Source organism: Pan paniscus, chromosome 6 (assembly GCF_029289425.2).
Source record: "Pan paniscus chromosome 6, NHGRI_mPanPan1-v2.0_pri, whole genome shotgun sequence".
NCBI lineage: Eukaryota > Metazoa > Chordata > Mammalia > Primates > Hominidae > Pan > Pan paniscus.
The window spans coordinates 151,514,950-151,538,414 of record NC_073255.2 but is presented as its reverse complement, the minus strand read 5'-3'; positions in this window follow the sequence as shown (position 1 = coordinate 151,538,414).

The following is a 23,465-nucleotide window of genomic DNA, read 5'->3' as shown; positions in this document are numbered from 1 at the left end:
AAAGGACTAATATCCAAAATATATAAGGAATTCAAACAACTCAATTAAAAATAATAAGAATCCCTTTAAAAAGTGTCAAAAGATGGCGCAGTGACTCACGCCTGTCATCCCAGTACTTTGAGAGACTGAGGCAGGAGTATTAGCTTAAGTTCAAGGGTACAGTGAGCTATGATTGTACCACTGCACTACAGCTCCAGTGACAGACTGAGATCTTATCTCAAAAGAAAAAAAAAGGTGGGCAAAGGACATGAATAGACGGTTCTCAAAAGAAGACATATAAATGGACAACAGGTATATGAAAAAAATGCTCAACATCACTAATCATCAGGGAAATGCAAATCAAAACCCCCAATGAGCTATCATCTTTACCCTAGTTAGAATGGCTATTATTAAAAAGGCAAAAAATAACATGCTGGCAAGAATGCATAGAAAAGGGAACACTTATGCATCGCTGGTGGGAATATAAATTAGTACAGTCACTATAGAAAACAGTATGGAAATTTCTCAAAATTAAAAATACAAGTGCTATACAATCCAGCAATCCTACTACTTGATATTTATCCTAAGGAATAAGCAATCAGTACGTCAAAGGGATATCTGCATTCACATGTTTATTGCAGCCCTCTTTCACAACAGCAAAGATATGGAATCAACCTAATTGTCTATCAACAGACAAATGGATAAAGAAAATGTGGTATATATACACTACAAAATAATAATTAGCGAAAAATAAATAAATCCTGTCATTGGCAGAAACATGATGGAACTAGAAGTAATTATATTAAATGAAATAAGGCAGACACAGAAAGACAAATTTTACATGTTCTCACTCATAAAGGGGAGCTAAAAAATGTTGATCTCATGGAGGGGGAGAGTAGAATGACTGATACAATCGGCTGGGAAGGTATCGGGAGTAGGGGTGAAGAGAGTGCGGTCAATGGGCACAAACATACAGTAGATAGAAGGTATAGATTCTAATATTTGATAGCTGACTAGGGTGATTATAATTAGCAATAACATACTGTATATTTCAAAGTAGCTAGAAGAGAGAACTTGAAATATTCCCAACACATAGAAATGACAAATATTCAAGGTGATGGATACCCCAAATACCTTGACTTGATCATCACACTTTCTATGCATGCAATGAAATATCACATGTACCCCCATAAATACATAAATATTATGTATAATTTTTTAAAATAGAGGAAACTTGGACACATGGAAGATACCAGGGGCACTCATGCACAGAGGCACAACCATGTGAAGAGGTAGCAAGGGGAGAGTCATTTGCAAGCAATGGAGAAGGGCTTCAGAGGAAATCTACCTTGCCAGCACTTTAAACTTGGAATTCCAGCCTACAGAACTGTCAGAAAATAAATTTTTATTGTTTAAGCCATCCAATCTGTGGTAATATTTTGTTTTGGAAACGCTAGCAAACCAATAAGGATAGTATTAAAAGAATGGAATAAGAAACATTTGAAATTCTGTTAAGTATAGATTGTATTGAATTACCAGTGCAACTGGTCTTAATCCAAATAAGTTTCTTAAAGCTTTTCAAGTTGTCATCAGTTTTTTTGTGAAGTAAGCATAATCGTTTCTCCACTACCTTGTATTTTGCCCACTCCTTACCTTCTTAAATCCCACCCAACCTTCAAGGTCCAGTGCTAGTTCTACCCTTCCAGGAAGTCTCAGGTCACCCAAATTCTCCATGCTTCCTCCCTTCTCTGAATCCTCAGGACTAGTGATCTATGCTTTCAAGTTGCCTCCTAGTCATAAATTGACCTTTGACATATCAAATGTTCTTGCTTCCTTGGCAATTTAATTCTCCTTATGTTCTGATCTAACTATTCATTTTCTATATCTTCTATAAAGTCTGATAAGGCTCTTGTAGAAATATTGATTGATAAGTAATTAAGAAGGCTTCTACAGACACTACCACACTTTGTACCTGAACTTAATTAAATCTCAAAAGATCAAAGAGGGGATAGAAAGATTTTCTTTCTGTAATGGCTGTGTCACAATCAGTGATCAGCATTTTAACATTGATGAGCAGTCACAAGTGACTTTGAGACCTGTAAATGGTTATTTTCTAATTCCAAGTGAAGTTAAAAGATGTTGGAGAAGGAATATAGCCTAAAGGCCATGGCTAGTCATCTTTTATACTTGGACATGGTCCAGTGGGCAGAAGAAAAGGATCTCCTACAAACAAAATGGAGACTGGTGCTAATGACTAGATTTAAAACTTCAAAATCTTCCTAATTAGACCCTAGTCTAATACCACTTGATAAAATTATGTTGGAGAAACAATGTCCTTGTACATTGTCAGATGACATAATCCGTCACAGCTCAGTGAGTCATAACATTAGTTTAAAAACACTAGAATTAAGTCACCATGTTTTATTGAACAATAAGGTAGAATTGAATTATTCTTTTCCTGGTTTTTAATCATATATCCATGAGTCTCTCTGTTTTGTGGTATGATTAAACATAGGATGGTGGCCAAGCCAAAAAATAATTAAAAGAGGAAGTAGAATATAATAAGTCACGTTTTGAATATCTCCCTACAGAATGTTTTCATCTATTTTTTTTTTAAAGAGAGGTGCATCATCTGTGAAGCATGAATGGCATCAAGAATTGGCTCTCAATTTAGAAAGGAGCCCCTGGACGTTGCCTTCCAGGCAACATATGAGCCGTTGCTTACCCTGTACTTCACTCTTTCAGTCTGCCTTGGTAGCAAATTTTGAGGGTACTGAGTGAGAATTTTTATCTTTTTCTTCCCTGTGTCTCTTAGCTATTGCTGTGTAATAATTTTTAAACAGTAAAAACACCAATCTCCCTCAGTGTCATACAGTCACAAATATTTATTCAGTGTGCACAGGGGTCAGCTGAAAGATGACTGATCCGGGCAAGCTCACCTGGACGGCATTGCAGTCTTGACTGGACTGCCTGTGCATCCCTCCTCCTCCTCCTCTTGGATTGCTCTTGTCTGCTCTCATGGTGATGGCAAAGGTGCCAGAGCTCATGCCCAGTCACACCTGTGCTTCTCATGCCTCTGCCTGGGTCACATCTACTAACACCTCTTGACAAAGCAAGTCACATGGGGCCTTAGTTTGTTTGTGCTACTGTAACAAAATACCACAGACCAGGTAATTTATAAACAACAAAAATTTATTTTTCACAGTTCTGGAGACTGGTAAGTCCAAGATCAAGGCACCAGAAGGTTTGGTGTCTGGTGAGGGCCCTGTCTCTACTTCCAAGATAGCACCTTGTTGCTGTATCCTCCAGAGGAAAGGAGAGCTGTGCCCTCACATGACAGAAGGGACAGAAGAGTAGGAGGGAATTTCCTTCAACCTCAGGAACTTTTATAAAAGTGCTAATCCCATTTGTGAGAGAGGATCCCTCATGACTTGATCATCTCCCAAAGGCCACACCTCTGAATACTGTTGCATTGGGGATTAAGTTTCATATGAAAATTTTTGTGGGTGTGAGGGGGCAGTCATCATTCAAACGATAGCACACAGCTACATCCCAAATCTATGAGAGGAACATATGATCTGCCTTGTAGTGAGAGAAGCTAGGAAGTTACACGGAAAGGAAAGTGGATACCAGGTGGGATAAATAAGTAGGGGCATTACTCTCTTTACCACACTCATTGTTTTTTATTTTTCTTTATTAATCCACTTATTAAAATTTACTGTGGTGAACATCAGTTATATGCAAGGTGACCCCCCTTTTAGCACATCATTTTTAAAGTAGCTTTCCTAGATGTTAGGGTAATTTCCATGATATGAGAAACTTTTGCCCCTTTTCAGTATGAGATTAATCTTCAAAATTCCCAGCTTCATTTGCTGTGAGAACACAAACAGGTAAAGTGGGTGCTGCCGGAGACCTGGAGCTTCTATTTTGCTATTCGTGGTGGGCAAGACTTGGAGAGCAGTAGCAGCAGAGGCTGTCTAGGAGTGGCCAGGTTGAAGCAATCAACCAGAAGTTGCACTGGGGCTGAGAGAGTAGAAACTGCAATGAAGATAAGTTTCTGATATTTACCATTTGACCACAGTGGTGGCAGCTTCCTTACGAGGCCAGCTCTGCATCCCCTGATGCAAGAATTTTGGCATGTTTCTCCAACCCTCCCAAAGATTCTGTGAGTTCTCCACACTCCTTTATGTTCAAACTAATCAGAGCAGATTCTTTGAATACCGACCGCCATTGAGCAACTACTCTACACAGAGCAATTTTTTTGCTAGATTTTTTTGGAGATGTCAGCTAGGATTATTTGGGTGCAAGAATGAATTTATGTGAAGTCTCTGAGTTAGCTTACACAATAATGAAATGTCAGTTAAAAAAGGAGATTTGGAAAGGGAAGAAATTAGGAAATCTCTGAACGTTCAGACAGTAAAAACTCAGGGCACCAATATTTATATGAATTGCCTCTAACCTCTTTTTCCTGTACTTAAGTCATTCTGCTGAAGGTTCAGTTTTGAGATACAGAATCTGTAGAGGAAAAGAAAAATCTTTCCTTCCTGTCTTAGGTTCATGGCTGAGACTCATGAAAAAAAAGAAGAGAAAAGCATACACATTTATTTAATATAAGTTTTATGCGACACAGGAAACTTTGGCAATTAAGTCCCAAAGAAACAGGTGTTGGGAGGCTGAGGTGGGAGGATTGCTTGAGGCCTGGAGTTCAAGACCAGCCTGGGCAATATAGTGAAACAGAAATTTAAAAATCAGCCAGGCATGGTGGTGCATGCCTGTAGTTCTAGCTACTCAGGAAGCTGAGGCAGGAGGATCGCTTGAGCCCAGTAGTTCAAGGCTGCAGTGAGCTATGATTACACCACTGCACTCTAGCCTGGACAACAGAGTGAGACCCTATCTCTAAAAAGAGAGAAGTAAAGAAAGAAAGAAACAAGTAAACCTGTATATTTTTAACAATAGGCTTTTTTTTTTTTTTTTTTGAGACAGAGTTTCGCTCTTGTTACCCAGGCTGGAGTGCAGTGGCACGATCTTTGCTCACTGCAACCTCTGCCTCCTGGGTTCAAGTGATTCTCCTGCCTCAGCCTCCCAAGTAGCTGGGATTAGAGGCGCATGCCACCATGCCCAGTTAATTTTTGTATTTTTAGTAGAGATGGGGTTTCACCATGTCGATCAGACTAGTCTCAAGCTCCTGACCTCAAGTGATCCACCTGCCTCAGCCTCCCAAAGTGCTGGGATTACAGGCATGAGCCACCGCACCCGGCCTTTAATGATAGGTTTGATGAAGAAGTGGATAGTCATGGAGAAGTATGAATTGACAAAGCAGGTATGATCTAATGGTAATAACTGGGAAAAACTTAGCAAGGCCCGTTTGTTCAGACTCTTCGCTGTGTCCTTGTATATTCAAAGGTAAATATGTTCCTTTCCTCCAGGTACATACAGGAAAGACACCTTTTGAATGAGGGTTTTATGACCTGCTTCAAGGTAGAAGAGCTGGAGGTCATACAGTGACTTTCCTAGGTTTTACGACCTGCTTCAGTGAAGAAAAGGGAAGGGAATGTGAGAGAACCTTCCTGTTTCAGTTGTTTTCTCAAATCCCAAGGTACCTTATTTTGGGGTAGAGTGTCCCGAATCCTTTTAAATCCAACTAGCTTCACTTAGATCTCATGCCCACTCCTTGGAGAGTAGAGATAAGAAAACTTTAGTGATGTTCCCTCCAAGACTTTACCTTTTGGGATATTGGTAATTCCTCAAAAAGAAAGAGGAATGCTTAATTGGAAAAAGAGGAAATGGGTGTTATGTAGTGAAAAACAAAACAAAATAAAAAACAGAGATCAAGAAGAATAACCAACCCAAACCAAATATCCGCAACTTATCAGAGATGACTCAGGCTTCTTATCTGTTATTGGGAAGCTTACATTTTAGTAGAAAATATAAACACTCAATCTTCATTTATTTTTCAATATTAGGACTCCAGTCATTGGATTTAGGGCTCAACCAAACTAGCATGACTTCATGGTAACTTATCTAATTATATCGGCAAAGACTGTATTTCTTGGTAAGGTCACATTCTGAGGTTGTGGGTGGACACGTATTTTGGGGTAACACTATTTGACTCACGACAACACCCACAGGCTTCAGAATGAGTCTAGACTTTCACCTCAGGTGAAAATTATCCCCAGAAATCATTTGCTCATGCAGATGCAATATAAATATTTTTTTTAGATGATATAAAATTTTCTTGTGATAAAAATATGCACTTGATAATTATTAAGCAGGTTTAAATATGACATTGGCACATCTTAATTTAGATACAAGAAAAATATCCACTTTAGATATTTTTCTCCCATATAAATGTCATTCTTTGCAGTGACTAAGAATTAGAGGTTATGTATCAGAAAACTTCTTTCTAGAGAAAGAAAATTTCTTTCTTGGACACTGTGTAGTTAAATAAAGAATATATTCCCTGTATTAGTCTATTGGTGACATTACTTTTCAGACCACAGAGAATTAAATAAACCTAGAGTGATTCTTAGTAGGCTTAGAAATTCTGTCATCGTTAGATAAATTAAGCTGTTTTCCACTGATTTATGTAAAGTGTAATTAACAAATTAATACATATGAAGATAAGATAATAGAAACCACCAAGCAATAATGTAGTTTTGTTGTGTTTTTGAAAATTACTGAAAGTAATGGCAAAGCTAATCTGCTATAAATTTCTTTTAATTAAACAGTGTTTAGAATAACAAATTTTTTTCTCACCTCAGCCTATCTCATACTATTCTGCATGTTTTTCATCTTTACATACTCAGGACGTGTTCCAACATTGCCACTATTTTCTGTATAGTATCATATTGATTAATAATCATGTAATTATACTACAGGGTTAGAATAATGTTTTAGGTTTGTTGGCTTAAAACCAAAAGCTATTTCAACTATGATATTTTTCATTTAAAATAATAAATATTATCATTGTAATACCCAGCCAGATATATTTATGGTGGTTAAAAACTCATAATAATTATTAACATAAGGCAAAGCATAAAATACTAGTAATCTGAGGCAACATAATCTAGGACACCCTTATGTGGAAAAGTGATGCTACTTATTAATTTATTGTAATTTGTATTTATACACTCAAGCCTAGGGCATCAATACAAATCATACAACAATTGATCCATAGGTGATAAGAGACTTTCTTAACAACTGTTTATTCAAATTTTATCAAAAGACAAATGTGAAGGAGTTGTGTTAATGAACATTATATACTTTGCTTCCTGGGGGATTGTGAGAACTGGAGAACTAAAGACCTCCTGCGTGGCACAACTTCTGAAATCTAATATTTAACAAATGCCATGATATTTAACCATGGGCGCTCCCCATGGTTTACAGTGACCACACAAACAACTCTGAAGGGTCTCAGGCCAATTTACACATCTAGGCCTGTCCCAGAAATGATATGACCTCCAGAGACATTTGTCTTTTCCTGAATGAGACCAAGGAAAAGCATAGCCCGCTTGGGACTAACTCTGAAAGAGTTGACTTCCCCAGCTCTCTCTCCAGCTTGACTTCCTGAATTTTTCCATCTCACCCTGCTCCTGGCACTAACTCCATGACCCATGGTATTTTGTAAAATACTCCTTTCAGACCCTCAGAATTTTTTTTCCCATACAGGTACCTAAATCATCCTTTCTGGATAATAGTGGTTTGAGACTGAGATGGTAAGGTGACCATGCATAGAGTTAAATGGGCACCTGGAACATTAGTGAGAACATTTCTGATTAAATATATCTACCATGAAATGCCTCAGGCTTTGACCTACACCGATAAATCCTTGTTTCTTAACAGCAAATGAAATTCCTGCACAGGTTGCTGGGTTTGTCCTCAACAGCTCTCTTCCTTCCTCCTATTACAGAGGGAATGACTTTCCGAGAAATCAGTTGAAATATTTCTTACTAATTTGAAGGTTAAGAGCAGGCACAGAATCAATGGAAAAAATAGAATGCTGTTTTCTTTCCTGATTCCTCTTTTGACATTTTAATATAAATCAGAGAGATCCTCAGGCTTCTATCCTGGGAGATTTACAATTCAAAGCAAAGGAAAACTTTCTTTTATTCCTTGTTTAAAAAAAAACCCAAACCATCCAAACAAACAAAAACACAGTTCTAAACTATTCTTTGATCTGGTGAGTGGTTTTGTATTATATTATTTTAATATAAAAGTAATTATACACAAACATAAAATATTTTATCTATTATTTCTTGGATTGCCTTCTATGCCCTTGAATCTTCTTTTATATTTTACATCTCTTTCTCTGTCTCACTATCTTGTGCTGCTCTGTGTGACTTGCTCAACTTTTTGGTTTCACCTTTTGGCTGATTTGCTTTTGCAATTGTGTTTTAAATGCTCATCAACTCTTTCTTATTCTCTGATTGATCCTTTTTCTTACCAGTCTGTTCTTCGTATATGGATGCTATATACAAAATATAATATATATCATATATATATATTTTTTTTTTTTTTTTTGAGACGGAGTCTCGCTTTGTTGCTCAGGCTGGAGTGCAGTGGCGCGATCTAGGCTCACTGCAAGCTCCGTCTCCAGGGTTCACACCATTCTTCTGCCTCAGCCTCCCAAGTAGCTGGGACTACAGGCACCCGCCACCACGCCCTGCTAATTTTTTGTATTTTTAGTAGAGACGGGGTTTCACTGTGTTAGCCAGGATGGTCTCTATCTCCTGACCTCATGATCTGCCCACCTCGGCCTCCCAAAGTGCTGGGATTACAGGCATGAGCCACCGCACCCGGCCGCTATATATATTTTTAATCTCTACCACAACAGTAATTATTTTTTTTAAAAAGCACTACATTTCCCTAAGTTATGTTTTTCAGTGTCTATTCATTTCTGCTTGTTCATCTCTATCTTTCTCTTTTATGCTACCAATAAATGCTAAGGCATGATTTTGCCTTTATGCACTTGAATGAGGGAGTGAGTGACCAATCTAGTACATGTCACAGGGCTTCTGTATCTGACTCATGCTCTTCCACAAAAGAGAGAAGTGACTGCCAGTTCTGGGGTGAGAAATGGCAGATGCTGCCTGAGGGTGCAAGGGTCTCCTCCTTCCTGCCCGTGACTAATGTCAACCTTAAATAACAAGGTTCAGAAAAATATGAAGAAGTATAGAGTTTATTTCCCCACAATGCTTAAGGATAGCCACCTGGGAGACACTGACACTAAACCTATGTGGTCAGCGTTCTTAAGTGGAGAAGTGAAGGTTCCACTTATATAGGCAGAGACTAAGAAATTTTAGCAGGATTGCAACATTTTCCGTAAGAGACCAGTGTATATGTTACAATTATTTGACTGGTTACATATTTCTACATTCCAAGGAAGATTATTATTCCATGAGGATAGGTAAAGATCTAAGGAGATACACACATACACCCACCCACACACACACACACACACACACATCATGTTGCTGGAGCTCAGAGTACAGGTTACTATGCTCAAAACAACTATTGGTTAGTGATCACATTTTTTCAAGATCAAAAAGGGATATTTTTAGCATTTTACATCTTAACATAAGAGTTTATTACTTATCTAAAGTTGGTTTACTGTGTTATAGTTACTTTTAGGAAACTGGTTAGGAATTTTGAGTTGACATGTTATAATTATTCTCAGTTAAATAAGGAGAATATGCTCATGATTAGTATTTTCATGTGGAACATGTAATTTTTCAGAAACGGATTCTAATGCTAATTGAGAGAGGCCTGTATTAGACTTTCTATTTGGAATTTTTCTCATCCTGAATTTCTATTTTATGCTTTATAATATAGATAATGCATTAGTATAACATACAAATATTAATTTGGAAAAATAAAGATATATCTGGGAGCAAGGCTGAAGTTTTTTTAAAGTTATGAGATCAGTATAGTGGAGGGTGTCTTTCTACCTGCATCCTGGAGGCCAACAGTGCTGTGGTAGAAGGAGGCTTAGAGATGAGTGTGGGCACTGAGTGCCTTCGTAGACATTCTGTAATTCAGTCTTGAGTCCATTCTCTTGGTTCCTTCCCCTTTTTCCCATCCTGTCCTTCTTATCTGACAACTTTAGGAAACTCTGCTATAAAAAATGGCTTTTGCTTCTTCTGCCCTTGTCTCTCTATGGCTCTCTCCATTCTGGTTTATCCATCATTATGACCCTTTCCAGAAACACATTTTGGGTTAGCTGCTGTTTCCATTCCACTTCCCAGTTGGGCTCAACACTCCACTTTAGTGTGTTTATAAATTTATTATTCTCAGAACTTCTTTAGTGTAATTCAAGGTGTTTGGGGGACAGAGGAGGGTTAAACATATGGCTTAGTTCCCTCCTTAGGGCAGACCCCTTGGTTCCAGGGAATCCAATGGGACATGGACACAGCTGGCATCAGAGACTCTGAACCTGGGTGCCAAGAAGAAGCACACCCAGATGGCCAGAGAAACTCCTCCCCAGGACTCTCCTTTCCTAATTTGGGGACTCTATTAATATCAGAGTTATGTTAGCTAAATGGTTTCTTTAAGTTGAGGCAAGATTTCTCCTCTGAGGGTAGGCTGGCAGATAACAAAGTAATTATGTATTAACAAAAAAAAATTAAAAATCAGTCCACTGCTAACAGCAGTACATTTGTGATGATGGAGATGACTTGTAGGTCAGTTCTAAGCATTCCAAGTTTAGGAGTACTCTTCAATCTGAAGACTTCACCCCACTACCTAAAGAGTCATCACCTAAAAACACTGAAAAGATCAAGGATGCCAAAACAGGGCAGGTAGGTCTGAATCTGATGCCATGAAAAACACTCCGAAATTATGCAATTTTAATTGCTTCTCATCCTTTTGGCTGAGATCAAGTGTAGAAATTATGTGATTTTTGCCTCTCCCATTGGGATCCCTGAGGAAAGAGATGGTATCCATTTTCAAATTGAAATCCATGACTCACAGCCTGCTCCTGTGGTTTAATCCCCACCTCAGTGTTTATTTGTGTAGATGCAACCTAAATGACCTGATTTATTTCTTATTCATTTCATTTGAACAACTACATAATCATACTACAAGAATAGAGCCTTGAGGAGTTGAAAGGTGAGTGAGAATGTGTGAGTGTTGCAGCTAATTTCAATGTAAGAAGGGCAATTAAATCAAATATAACTTGGTCAGCAGAACTGCATGGAGAGACAAGTGACTTATAAATAGAATTTCAAGATGGAAAGATAAGGACAAAAGTGTCTTCCTGTGACTGCATTCTCAATGATAACTTGACAAAGATGCAAGGGCCCAAAAATTATGGAGGAGAAAATGTCTAGCCTTTAGCCCGATGTCTAATTACAATAAAAGAATGCAATAAAATATACCAGAATGCAAAACTACACATAGAGATTAAAAATTAGAGAAAATTATTCCAGTTCTGAAACAGATACTAATGAGACCACAGTAGGAATTACCACCCAGTTGTTGAAACCTTGTTAAAGCAAAGGAAGCTTAAAAAAAAGAGAAGATTTTTGAATCACGACATGATTCAAATGAAAGGGGAATCCAGATACATACAAAAGCTAAAGATCATAATTTCTTTTAACAGAAATGATCATGTGAAGGTATGGCAGAACCTGACAAAGCAGAAAATACAGACTCAGCAGGGTTAATGGAACATGTTTTAAACCAAAGCTCTGGATTTTTCATGGCCATATAACATGATTTGAACATAGAAACAACTCTCTTTACATGAGATGCAATTATTATAGAAGTGAATTAAATAGGAGCAATGGATGTTGAAAGCAAGATACGCAGATGAATGCTGGGGATTGTTTTTTTAGTTGCAAGGACAAAGCTAGCAGTTATACCAAGCTGCTTCATTAAGTCTTTGATACTTAACATATAAGAATTTTTCTGGCCAACATGGTGAAACCCCATCTCTACTAAAAATACAAAAATTAGCTGGGCATGGTGGTGCGCCCCTGTAATCCCAGCTACTGGGGCAGCTAAGCTAGGAGAATGGCTTGAACCCAGGAGGCAGAGGTTGCAGTGAGCTGAGATCATGCCGTCGCACTCCAGCCTGGGTGACAGAGCAAGAATCCGTCTGAAAAAAAAAAAAAAGAATTTTTAGCATCTAATCTACAGAAGGTCAGTTCAGCCTTGTTGGGCTTGGTGAGCCGCAGATGTGATTGGGCCATTTGAAGAACAGAAAACAAACCTGAAGGGACCAGAATAAGCATAGTCATGGGAGAGGGTCGGGCTGTCCTGGGCAGATGGCACTGGGGCTAGTGGGTCAGGCTGTCCTACAAAACCCATCAGTCATAGACTGCTCAGTGCATCGGGACTCTGGATGAGTTAAAATGCTTTATAGAGGTACAGTGAACTGACTACTCCATGAGGCTCAATGTTGAGGCCCAGATAGCTTTGAGAATAGCTGCTGACAGCATCATTCTTTTTCTGTCTGAAGAAAAGAATCATTCACCAAGAGGAGAACTTTCCACTAGCTGCTGGATCTTGAGCCAACTAATTCAGTTTGATCAGTCAAACTTGAACTTGCTTCTGATTTCAGCCATCGCTGATCATATCACCCGGCACTATGCTCTTAGGCCCCCCATTGTCCAATGGAGAGGCTCAATAGAGAGATGCATAGCTGTACACTCACACTAATGCTTCTATTTCTTGTGTCAAAATCCTAAGGGGCAATTTTACCAAAGCTACATTGTAAGTAGGGATCACAGGGTGTATTAATCTTCCATCCTTTAAATGCAGAAATTCTGCAAGGGATGCAACATTTGCTGGGACATTTCCAAGAGTAGTTTGACCAGGAGTGAGCTTCCTGTCAGATTGTGGCTGGGCTTAGGGATACATTAGCTACCTTTAGTCAAACATTCATTGGCTCTATAAAAAACAGCAGCGCTACTGAATGTCTTTGAAATCCACGGCCCACTTTGAATTAGCACAAATCTCTAAGAAGCTCTGTTATCTATTCATCTTAATAGAAACATCAATGCATTTATGGCTGAAATTTGATTAAAATTATTTACTTGGGCAATGCTGAGCCAAAAGCCACATCCTCTCACCTCTTCCACTGGGAAGGGAAGTGGAGTTAATGCTTTCAGGACAGGAATAGCATCAATTCGAATCGCACATCTCATACATTGATCCTTCAGAGCTTTGAACAAAGAACAGAATATTAGTCCCCTCATTGCCCAAGGAGGATGTTAACCTGTACCTCTGCAAGAGCGAGGACACCACTAAAGTCACCTTCCCCCGCTGGATGGGGCAGATGCCAACTGTGAACGGGAACTTGGTTAGAGTAAAAGATTCTTTGTCAGGAATGTGGAAATTGTGACATTAGGGACTAACCTGGGCTAGAGGATAAAGCTTCAATGAAATTTGCAAGTTCATTTTGGTTTATATACCTGTTGGAGCTGAGACATTAAATGCAGAAGGCTTTTAATCTAGGTATTTTAAACACTACTTGATACCATGGACTAGTGTCACTCAACAGAGAGTACTTCAAGGACAGAGCTATCTCTGAACCAGAATAAGACCCCAGGAAGGCTGATTCAGCCCAGAGCATTTGGGACAGGGTTATTTTCTTTTGTTTCAACATTCACTTTTGACAGAACTGGCTTTTCTCTTCGCCCCTGCTGGAGAGCTAATAACTTCCTTCACGTTCACCTTACTCCATTTCCCCCCTCCACCCACCCAGGCTAGTGCAGCTGACTCAATATGCAGGAATGCCATGCACTTTATTTACATTTATTTCTGTCGGTCATTTGCTATCAAGATAGCTAGAGAGACATAATAAGTAATTAAACACAGCAGCGGATCAGGTAGGTTAGCGTACCAAAAAAAAAAACAAAAAAAAACCCCAACAACAACATAGAATAAATAGCCACAAAGTGCAGGCTCAGTATTCGGGATTAGAGCAAGACACAGGCAATACAAAAAGAAGATTATAGCCAAACCCTCTCCTGTCTCAGGCAGAGCTATTTGTTCCTGAGATTTCTAAAGATGCACTCAATTCCTGCACACATCTGAGAGTTCCATAGCTGTGGCTGACATTGAAAATAAATAATCCAAATCAGCTTGGCCATATTAACTCTGAAATCCACTTTACTAGTGAGATAGAATTTACTTCAGGCCATCTAGGTCAATAGGCTTAGAGAGGGAATTCCAAAGATGAAGGCCCTTCATAGAAAATGCTCAGCCTTCAGACCTGTGTAGTTCTAAATCAGAGAGCTTGGCACCTCCAAGCCCTCCAGCTGCTGTGAGGGCAAACCCAGGAAAGAGGTGGTCATTGCATATAACCTAAATCCCCTTTCTGCTGCCTCTCCCTCAACCCCTGAAACAGAATGCTGTTGAGGTCTGCTACGTTGATTCCCCCTGAAAGCAAAGAGGCAACTCATGAGGTATGGAAGCCTGGAGGGAACAAAGGCAAGTGTGGACGTGTGTGAGCTCATACTTTGGTATGATGAAAAGTAGGTACTCTTCAAAAGGTCTGCTCTGTGGCAGAGGGGCTCGTTACTGAGAGCAGAACCGCACTGCCCACACAAAGGCAGGTGGGGAGGGAAGGGGCTCACTGAAGTTAGAATACAGACAATATGGAACCAAAGATCGTTGAATCTTAAAATCTGCCTGTTACAAGCATTCATTTAAAGCTGTTGGTAAGGGCAAAGATCAAAGAATAGACGTGGCTGGAAGATATGTTTTCCTGTTTACTCTCCCCAGGTAGCTTTTGGAAATGATTGTTGAAAAAAAAATCAGTCAAAGTAAAAATGAGTCTGTGGTAAAATAATGCCCTTCCCCCAAAGTCATCCACATTCTAATCCCAGGAACCTGTGAATACGTTAGGTTACATGGCAAAGGAAATTAATGATGCAGATGGAATGAAGTTTGCTACTCAGCTCAAACTAAATGAAGGAAGAATATTATGGATTATTCTTGTGGGTGCAATATAATCACAAGGGTCCTTCAAAGTAGAGGAGGGAGGAGAGGTGAGAGTAGTGTGTTGTGAGAAGAACTCAGACTGCTGTTGCTGGCTATGAAGATGCAGGGAAAGGACCACAAGCCAAGAACTATAGGAAGCCTCTGGAAGCTGGAATGGGCAAAGAAACAGAATCTCCCTTAGAGCCTCCAGAAAGATATGCAGCCCTGTGACACCTTGATTTTAGTCCACTGAGACATGCGATGAACAAGTGTCAGATGATAAATTTGTGTTGTTTTAAGCCATTAGGTTGGAGGTAATTTATTAGAGCAGAAATAGGAAACTAATACAGACCCCAACAATCAGCTTGACATGGAAATGTGAAGTTTTTGCATTAAGCTTTGTCTTGAGTCATGATCACCAGGAAATCAACAATCACTTGGGAAAAAGAAAATGGAATTCCTTGCTTAAATTGAAGACATGCTATTGTTTCTGCCTCGCTAGCTAGCTAGCACGCTGGTTCATCTCCTGCATTTTATGTGGTACCCTGTTTGGGATGAGAACAACATTTAGCAATTATTAGGATAACTCGTTCCCAGCACATTGTCAATCCCAACACTACTGGGTTGATCTTAATGAAAGACTTGTTAAGTGATCGGCCATGTAGCTAAAGCAATTTAACCAAAAAAACGGCAAAGAGATGGGCAGTCACCTGTCACGTCATGTTTTCTGAATACCTAAAGGCCAGCCGTTGAAAGATATTTCTCTCTGAATGCCAGGGGAAAAAAAAGAAAAAAAAAAAAAAAGATGGTCCTGCTTTACTTTGATATGCTTCACTGCATTCAAGGTCATTCAAAAACCAGTGCTAGAATTAGAAAAGAATTCCAGGACATGGAAAGTGTTTTTCCAAATCACCAACACATTCACCCGAGAATTAAAAACTAAATTAACTTTGAGTAGAGAGGTGAAAATGGGCAAATATACCTGAGGTCTTACATACAACAGGACCCTGCTTTTCTTTTAAATTGTGTGACAGTTCATGTCGACTAAAATTAGGCTTTGATGCATCCCTTTCATATGTTTTTAAAGATAATGAGTGTGCAAAGTTTCTGGCACATGGCTATTCTTTATCAGCATCACTTTATAGGAAGAAACTACTAGACAGAAGAGGGTAGGCTAGAAAGAGAGACATTCCTGGTTGAATGTGGGATTTGTTGGAGACATTGGCTCTTTGATTTGCACCCAAAAGATTCTTACCACCTGGGGGCCCTCTTATGTTTTCAACAAGTGGCTAATGGGAACAGGCTGCGCTAACTGAACTTCAGGACTGGAGAGGAGCTAGTAGGTGAGCCCTGGGGCGTGGTCTCCTCTGAATGAGCAAGCACATTTTCAACACAATTGGCTGCCTAATCGCGTGTTGCAAAGTTGGCTGATGTATTTGGATGTGTAAGCAATTATGTTCCTGCTAAAAGCCTTGGTTGTAATGCTTTTGCTCTCCATTTCTTACAACTGAACTAACAGAGGGAAGAAATTGGTATGGAAATGATTTTCAATATGTTTTGTGTTGCTTTTTAACTTTTCTTTTAAAACATTTTTAAATCAAGCTGGCCAACTAACTGATCCAAGATTTATTAACCTGCAAGCACCACACAAAATAGAAAACAAAGAGAAAAAGAAACGTAGAGGATAATAAAAGTAGTTTTAGTAATAGAAAAATTTCTGATGAAAAGGCCTACATGTTTGCATTAAACCACATCATTTAAATGTTATTAATTTTACTGAGCACCTCTCTGTATGGGGCACAGTGTAAGTTGAGTATTGAGAATGACTAAAGCATATGGCTCCTGACTTCAAGAAATTCTCTTCAGGCTGGACACGGTGGCTCACATCTGTAATCCCAGCACTTTGGGAGGCCAAGGTGAGTGGATCACCTGAGGTCAGGAGTTTGGTACCGGCCTGGTCAACATCATGAAACCCCATCTCTACTAAATATACAAAAAATTAGCTGGGTGTGGTGGCTGGCCGGTGCCTGTAGTCCCAGCTACTCAGGAAGCTGAGGCAGGAGAATCGCTTGAACCCAGAGGACAGAGGTTGCAGTGAGCCGAAATCATGCCATTGCACTCGAGCCTGGGCAACAAGAGTGAAACTCCGTCTCAAAAAAATAAAATAAAATTTAAAAAAAAGAAATACCTGTTCAAGTAGGCATTTGGTGGATATTGGCTTAATATCTGACTCACCTGAGGTTTCATGAGATGAGACTCTTCTTCTCCAAAAGAGCAGTTACTGTAAACCAGAGACTGAATATTTTGCTTTTCAATAATCCTATCACAGCCTCCACTAAGATTTCCCCATCTATCACATTATGCTGCTAATTAATTTCAAAACTACTACAAGTTGTTTCATTAGGGGCTAAAAAACAACACTCAAACTATTGCCTCAAATAGTCTGGGAAATTAGGCAAACCAAAAAGAAATAGGCAAGTTTTAAAACAGCCATATTTGTCATAAAAATATGGAATTGTAGACCTCTAAAAACACATTTTTGCAGTTGCTTCCTGCAGATATTGCACATAATGTTTCCGTAATTATGGTAACTTTAGCACTTCAGATTTTCAAGTTCAACTGAGAATTCATTATCATTCCTTCATTAAAATGTCTCCATGTGCAAAACCAAACTGACACTTCGTGTGCAAGCAGTAAGATCTGAATTTGAATTCTAGCTCCTTTGCTTACTAATTCTGTGATGTCACTGTAGCCCTTTCCAACTCACTTACTTCTACTGATAAATGGGGAGATTTCTTACATCCCAGGACAATTACGAGCATCAAATAAAACACATATGAGGACTTGCCTAAGGTAGTGCCTCAGCATAAAGAGAATCTCAGTAAGAATTAAGAGTTGAAGTGAGTACTGAAAGTAAGTTTTGCAAAGTATATTTGTCAACTCTGTCAAGGAGACTTTAAGTCTCTTTCCATTACAATGGAGATTTAATATTGAAGGCAGTTGTATTCTTAATTCCTTGAGTGTTCAGCATTTAAGTGTATGTTTTACCTTATTGAGAGCTGATAAGATGATGTTGCCTTGCACAACCTGGAGAGCATTCTGGCACTTTCTACATATGCACAACTTTGAAGTTTGGAGTAATCAGTGAAAATAATAATATAATCTTTAACATGCACTGTCACAGTTTGCAAATGAATATATCCAATGAGCTTGGAGTTTTACTTTCTCTGAAACTCTTCCCAGTTGAGTCAATTATTGGTTATTAAAATGAACACTCAGTCCTTAAGCTCTATAGTGTTCTTATGCTGCTGGGGTTCGCCTATACTCTTTGGAACACAGAAATCAACAGAGCAAGTGCTCATGAAGATTTTTCTCTTATTTCCAATGCAAAACACTGTGGCTAATCCTTTAGGTTGGCCTTATCACATCCAATTCTCCCTTTTGAGTAAGGGCAATAACATGCATAACCAGGATTTGGGCAGCAGCAGTTTGAATTTTACCTGGATGACCTGGACTGAAAGCCCAGGATACAACAGAGGTTGGTTGGTGACACATTGCTGATTGATAATCCAGGTATAGACATAGACTGTGAGGCCAAAGGGCAATATTAAGCCTGGGAAATGATTCTTAGGGAAAGCAGAGACACGATCTCAACCCCACAAACAAAGGGAGAGTGGGAAAAGCCATGGGTGAAAATGAAAACCAACAGCGCTTATTGCAGATATCAGAGCAACCAGAAGGTGGGGCAAAACTGGGGAACTTCGGAAATAAAGGCTGACTCAACCACAGAGGGGGCAGTCATCCAGTGAGATTCAGAATCTCTGAGGAATTGACTTGTGGCAAAGCCAGAAGAGTCCTGAAGACATTTTCCTTATTATTTTTTCCCACTCCAGATCATGTGTATGGGTGAGGGTGAGAGGTCTGATGGGTCACTGAGACAAAGAGCTTTGAAGTGAAAAGCTGGTATGTACTGTGACAAGGGGCTCTGGGATTCCACCAGCTGCTGGTACATAAAGCGGGGGGTAACCAATGATTGTCTGAGCTGGGTTCATGCATGGGCTCTCTTTTATTTCCTTCCACAATTGGCACCTTCCTTAGGAATCTCTGTTATAGTTAATATCTCCAGTGTGCTCCTCCCATAGAGCGTCCAAATTGAAGTTCTTCATGAGATTGGTAAAGGGATGCTAAAAGGATGGGGTGGGTGCTGCCTTCTCATCTGAAGCCTCGTAGGGGAGCTTCCAGGGACAATGCCAAGAACTTTTTAATGTGTTTCCTCAAGGTGGGAGACCAAAAGGTCTGGTGCCAGACTCACAACTGACTAAGGTAATGCTGCCTGTGGACTCAAGCCTGACTCCCTATTGGGAGAGCCAGCCTAACAAAGAGATCATTGCTTTGCTGGCAAAAGTGGGATGCGCCTGCTGACCAATGTCTGTGAGACATATGGATATAATAATATTTTCCATAGACCACATCTGGGCTATGCAAGTATAAGGTAAACACACCTAACAGCAATAACGTAAGCATACTCTTAGGATGAGCCTGTATGCCAGACATGCCTGAATGTGTGTTCCAACCAAAAGAGTCTGGGGTTTGCCAACCCAGAGATACGTTGTCTATGAGGAAAATCTGAGACCCGGCTCGTCCGGTGGAAGGGTCATTATATTAGTCAGTTTTCACACTGCTATTAATATAAAGATACTACCCAAGAAGGAAAGAGGTTTAATTGACTCACAGTTCCACATGGCTGGTGGCGCAGGAAACTTTCAATCATGGCGGAATGTCAAGCAGGCACCGTCTTCACATGGCAGCAGGAGAGAAGTGAGTGAGGGTGCAGGAAAAAGTACCATTTATAAAACCATCAGATCTCCTGAGAACTCACTCATTATCACAAGAACAGCATGGGAGAAACCGCCCCTATAATCCAATCACTTCCCTCCCTCGATATGTGGGGATTACAGGTCCCTCCTTTGACATGTAGGGTTTACAACTCAAGATGAGATCTGGGTTGGGACACAGAGTCAAACCATATCAGCCATACGGGGGATCGAAGCCCTGAGTTTTGGGTTGAATGCAGGTTGCCAGGTGCAGGTCGTTAAGGGGAGGATGTTAAGTGAAAATGCTAGATAAACAGCATGCTGTTTGCAAGTAGTTGTTGTTCTTCTGCCCAACCAGCTGCCACTGGGCCATATGCAAGGCAGATATGTTGTCCAGCCCCCTACCATTGTACCATTTCTGTATGTAAGGTGGTTTTCCTGCCCAGTCCGCTGCCACTGGACTCTCTCCTCTATGTAAGTCTCTAATAAAATCCTGTGTGTCTCTTTTGCTGGTTTTGAGTCTCTTCTTCAGCCTCTTAAACCTGGCAATTTCCTTACTGAGGTCAATAGGGATTCGGCACAACAGCAAGAGAGCCAAAGTAGAATTGCTGAGGGCCTGCCTGACCATGCAGGAAGAAGCTGGAGAAATAACGCACCCAGCTTTGGTTGAAGGAGCAGCCAGTAACCACTTTGAATAGAGAGCGGTATTTTGTTTTTGTTTTGTTTCAAAAGAAACTACAGAAAGGAGGTCCAGTTGGGGATATCCCAAGACTCCCCAAAAGGGTCCTTCTATAAACTAAATATTTGTGTTCCCCTAAATCCATATGTTGAAATCCTAACCCCCAATGTGATGGTGTTAGGAAGTGAGGCTCTTGGGAGGGAATTAGGTCATAAGGGTGGACACCTCATGAATAGGATTAGTGTCCTTATAAAAGAGAAGACCTCAGAGACCTCTGTCACCCTTTCTGCCATGTAAGAACATAGCAAAAAGACAGCTGTCTGTGAACTAAGAAGAGGCCATTCCCTAGAACCGAATCTGCTGGTACCTTGATCTTGGACTTCTGAGGCACCACAACTGTAAGAAATGAATTTCTGTTGTTTATAAGGCACCCAGCCTATGATAGTTGATTACAGTAGCCCAAACAGACTTAGGCATGTCGCAAAAGAGAATTAGTCAACTTTAAATATAAGTTAGGTCCAGAATAAAACCTCAAAAGCAAATAAGAACTGGGGCCTCTTGGCTTTCTGTCCCCTCTCCCCCCGCACCCATTTTGGCCTTGCTGACCAGCACAGACAGCTATGAGTGGGAGGCAAGCAGAGCACCTAGGCAGGAGAAGGTGGCCACGGTCCTCACCATAGCAGCAGGGCTCCAGGCTGGAGCCGGTGTGAGCTGGAGGAGGCCAGAGGTTATTATGCAAAGTCAAGGTAAGAGTTCTGACTGAAACCTGGGACTGTGCGCTAAATATCAAATTGTGACATTTTCTTCTCTAAAGTGATGATAGAAATGTCTATTGCCAGAAAGTGAGTCAGTAAGCCGTGGCACCGGTCCAAATTCTTCTCTGGTACAGATAGTTGCCCAACTAAATAAAGCTCAGAAAGATAGTAAGAGACCAAAACGATCTGCCTCTTGATTCTTTTCTTCAGGATATCCTTGTTCAACTTAAGTCTTATACACACAGCCATCCTAGTAGGAAATCAGGGAGCCACCCAAGTTCTCCCTTTTCCTTGTCACCCTCAATCACTCTACCATCAAAACCTATACATTTTACTCGCTAAATGTATTTTAACCCATCCCCACCACTTCCTCCCAAGCTGTGTCTTAGTTAAAGTCATTATCAAATTCATCTGGACTACTGCATGCCGCTTTCACCAGATCTGAGCCTCTGGTCTCAGCCTGTGTCCCCATTAAATATGTTTGATAGATATATAAGTGGTCAATATATCTAAGCCATTATTCTAATCAGTTATTTTTATTCATGCTTTAAGATTTGGCTCAATAGTCATCTTAAGAAGCCCAAACAAGGCCCACACTACTGGCTGACTCTACCTACCCACTCTGTGCATAACTCTACCTTTGTAGGAATATCAATATATCTACCTATGTCACTCACAACTCCAAACTTTTCAAGGGCAAGAAGTCTTCATTTTAGTATGACCAGCTTTTAATCAATTATTTATCACAAAATAAATGCTTAATAAAAGTTTCCTAGACTGAATTAAACCTCCTATGTTAAGAATAAAGTTAAACAATAAATAATAAAATTATATGGTAATACATTTATTTTTAAATTAATTATTCTGCATTTGCAACTCCCAGCATTTCGTTATTTGTGCAGGTAGACTGTTAAATTATAGTAAATTTAATGAGATCATCTTGGGTCATGCTTTGTTATTGCCCATTGTGAGCACCATGTTATAAATGGCCTTTTACCATTTTCAGGGTGCTTGCATAAATGCCATTCAGATGTCATTGAGGTAGGGAAACTATATGTTCCTTCCCAACAACTTCTCCACCCTGGTAAGGTGTGTATTATAATGAAAGTAAGTTTTACACCAAAGTCTGCCACAAGTACATACCTTTATTTATTATTAGATACAATAATGTTTACTAAACACTTCTTGTAACATCAGGCATGTTCTTACTGTTACTTTTTAGGCACTCTGAAAAGAGCCAGTCATTAGGTTTACTCAGAAGACAGGATCAGTTAATCTACTAGAATCAGGCCAGAAAATCGTCTTAGTCCATTTGGGCTGTTATAACAAAATGCCTTGGACTGGGTAGTTTATAAACAACAGAAATTTATTTCCCATGGTTCTGGATATGACGAAGTCCATGATCAAGGACTGCCAGCAGATTCAGTGTCTGATGAGGGATTGCTTCTTGGTTCACAGATGGTGTTTTCTTGCTGTGTCCTCACATGGTAGAAAGGGTGAGCTACCTCTCTGGGGCCTCTTTTGTAAGGGCACTAATCCCATTCATGAGGGCTCAACCGTTATGACCTAATCACCTCCCCAAGGCCCTATTTCCTAATACCATTCCCTTGGGGGTTCGAATTTCAATATATGAATTTTAGGGTGACATAAATATTTAGATCATAGCAATAATTTTCTGGTAAGTGTTACAGAGGATCAAATGGACTTGGAGTCAATCCAAAGATACTACACTGATGGCCTGTCCTTGTTCCTACAAGGGCAGAAGAGCCTGCATATTTTTTTCTCTAATCAATTACACATTTTTTTGATCCTCCTCTAAAGCATCAATATCACATTTTAAATTCTACTCATTCAATTAATAAAAGTTCTTCCTATTCATTTTGCTAATGAGCAAACCTTCTGGAGAAGATTTAGCTAATGTTATGTCAAGTGTTTGTCAAAACCACCTCTGGAGGGTAGAGTCCTGATTAACCTCTTCCAAAGCTTCCCAGCCATCCTTGGAGTAGTGTTATTAAATAAGAAACTTAAAATAGTATCTGACACCTAGGATCTAGTAAAATTAATTTACACACACATATTATAAACCATGTTATATATACTGGAGAGCTTTAAAATAAATTACAGATATGTTAACTGAAGTGTAGCAAGAAAAGTCTTAAAAGGTTAATTTTGGTCTATAGTTTGCTGTTATATTTTTCCTTTCCTCCATTCAACCAGAGGAATCCACACTGCCTGAAGTAGAGTTAGGATTGCTATGGCAGCAATTCTAAAGAGATAAAAAAGAGCCAGTGTTTTCTATTGGCTTCCCAA